Genomic DNA, 2,650 nt, shown 5'->3' with positions numbered 1-2,650 from the left:
CTAGCTCATTGCAGACCAGAGGATGAGAAGTCTTGGACAATACCAAGGCCCTAAATGCAGGAAATGTGTGCATTGAAACCTCATGCACAACCTTTGGGGCCAGACCAACTAGGAGCTGTGTGTTCTTGTGTGTTCTCACTTTATTCTGAGTCTCAGTTCTTCCACCTCTAAAATGGGATCCCACTTTAGGGAAATTCCTGGGTGTGTGAAAATGTCTAGTATATTTTTGGTTCATGGAAGACACTCAATGTATGCTAACTCCCATTCCTTTAAATAAAGTCACAAATGGCAAGCGGTAGTAGTGCAGAGACAGGAATGTTTAATCTGGACAGAAAGAAATCAGAATTGGCTTTATGGAGGAGGTGGTTTGGGGGGTTGACTGACAAATGAGGAGTCAGAGAGAGAGAAAGAGTTTAGGAGTTATTGGTGAGTGTCTTTGGGCAGAAAGGGTGAAGTTGTGCCCTTACAGGTGAACTCTTGATTTGGGCATTCACCAACTCACTGTCTTCTTAGATTCTGAAATTTCCCTGACTCTTCTGAGGCTGAATTAGGTCCCAGTCCATATGCTTCCCTGTACTTCTCTATCTGACACTTATTGTGTTTTATCGAATATGTATGCTTTGAATTGAATAGTATCCCCCCAAATTCATGTCCACCAGGAACCTCAGATTATGACTTTGTTTGGAAATACGGTCTTGTAAATATTAGTAAAAGTGAGGTTATACTGGATTAGGGTGGACCCTAAACCAAATGATGGGTGTCCTTATAAGAAGGCCATATGAGGGCAGAGGCAGAAATTGAAGTGATACAGCTATAAAGAAAGTCAAGGATTGCTGGCAGCCACCAAAATCCAGGAAAAAGTAAGGAAGGATTCTTCCCTAGAAACATCAGAGAGAGAGAGAGAGAGAGAGAGAGAGAGAGAGAGAGAGAGAGAGAGCACCCCTGCCAATATCCTGATTTTGGCCTTCTAGGCCTCCAGAACTGTGGGAGAGTAAGCTTCTCTGGTATGTTTGTGGTATTAAGCCATATGGTTTGTGGTAATTTGTTATGACAGCCCTAGCAAACTAATACAGTGGGAATAGTTAATTCTTTATTAGACTATGAGTCTCCTTGTCTTCCATGTGGTTGTGTCTTTAGTGCCCAGTATAGTGCCTAGCCCAGAGTAAACACTCAATTTCTATTGTTGAATAAGTAAATGAATATCACTTGGCCATTTAATGCATGACCACTTGTGTGAAATAATTTCCACTTCCACCTCAACATATTCACAGCACTCTGAGCATCTGTTGTGTGATTTTCTACCTTTTAATAGTGTGATCTATGTTTATGTTTTATTTTTCCTTGTACAGTCTCAGTTCCTGGAGGGTACATTTTGGTTCAGCTGCATGGTCTAATAGTGTCTAGCACTGGGTTGGTGTGGACTCTGCACTGTCCATACCTCCATAACCGGAGAGAAGAGCTCTGGAGATCATGAACAGATCAGCTTCATTTCTCACCTTCAAAATGGGGAAAATAATATTCCATTCCTAGGATTCTTCTGAGTATTAAATGAGGGGACCAGCACAAGTGCGTGTAGGTGCTTGTTAAGTGGTGAATATTGTTATGATAGTTTGAGCCAAATCTGTGTTTCCTCTAAGATCCAGGCATGACTGGCCTTATCTGGAAGCCTGAGGAGGTAGGCTCACCTGTGTTTTATGTGTATGCAGAGGAACCTCCTACAGAAGAACTCATTCTAAAGCTAGAAATGGTTGTTCCTGTGCCAAAGGCTTGGACTTTATAAGTAGGGATGTGTCCACCTACCTTCACTTATGGTGTTTTCACCCAGAATTCTCCCTAGACCAGCTCCCTTGAAGATTCACTTTTAAATGCTGGAGACACAGGGAGCTGCAACTAAGCTCAAACACTACTCCTCTTAACTTGTCTTAATAATACTTCCAATTATAATGACAGTGGTGGGACTTTCCCTCGACTTCTGCACAGAGGTAAGTAGACTTTAGCACACTGAAGACTATGGAAACCAAATGTTACTTTGGCAATTCTAGAACTCTAGGGGATTAGTTGCATTTTTGTAGGGTCGATGGGAGAGGTTTCACTAGTGTGCCTAGCAACAGTGCTGGGGCCTTACACAGCTTTGAAGGTGATAAGCACCATGGAGGTGTTCTGGGTCAGTAAGGGAAGACTACATATATGGCAGGAGCAGACAAAATGAGGAAGTGAATACATCTGAGACACCAGTTAGGGGATTTCTGGGAATTATTGAGTAAAATGAGGAGGCCAATCCCAGGTTCCTGGATGTGTTTGAAAAGTAAATGGAGTCATACCTACTGAATTATTGTTTTAACGAGAATCCATTTTTATCCCCTAAGCTGGCTTGGCCTAGTAACACACAGACTACAGTGATGATAAAGAGCCAAGCAATCCTGTTGAGCCTGAGCTTATTTGCAGGAACAAGTGGCATGGAGAAAAAGAAACCTACAAGGAGGAGATTTTGAGTAGATGGATTGAAAGGATAGAGACAGTATTGGGTTTAGTGACCCATTGGTTCATGTGGAATAGGTCTGTACTACATAAGAGAGGACTATTTTTCTCATTTCCTCATAGAACTCAGAAAAATCTTAATTCATTAAAGACTGAAGGAGGGGCCGGCCCC

The sequence above is a fragment of the Galeopterus variegatus genome, unplaced genomic scaffold (assembly GCF_000696425.1).
Source record: "Galeopterus variegatus unplaced genomic scaffold, G_variegatus-3.0.2 Scaffold1459, whole genome shotgun sequence".
Lineage (NCBI taxonomy): Eukaryota > Metazoa > Chordata > Mammalia > Dermoptera > Cynocephalidae > Galeopterus > Galeopterus variegatus.
This window is presented reverse-complemented; position numbering follows the sequence as displayed.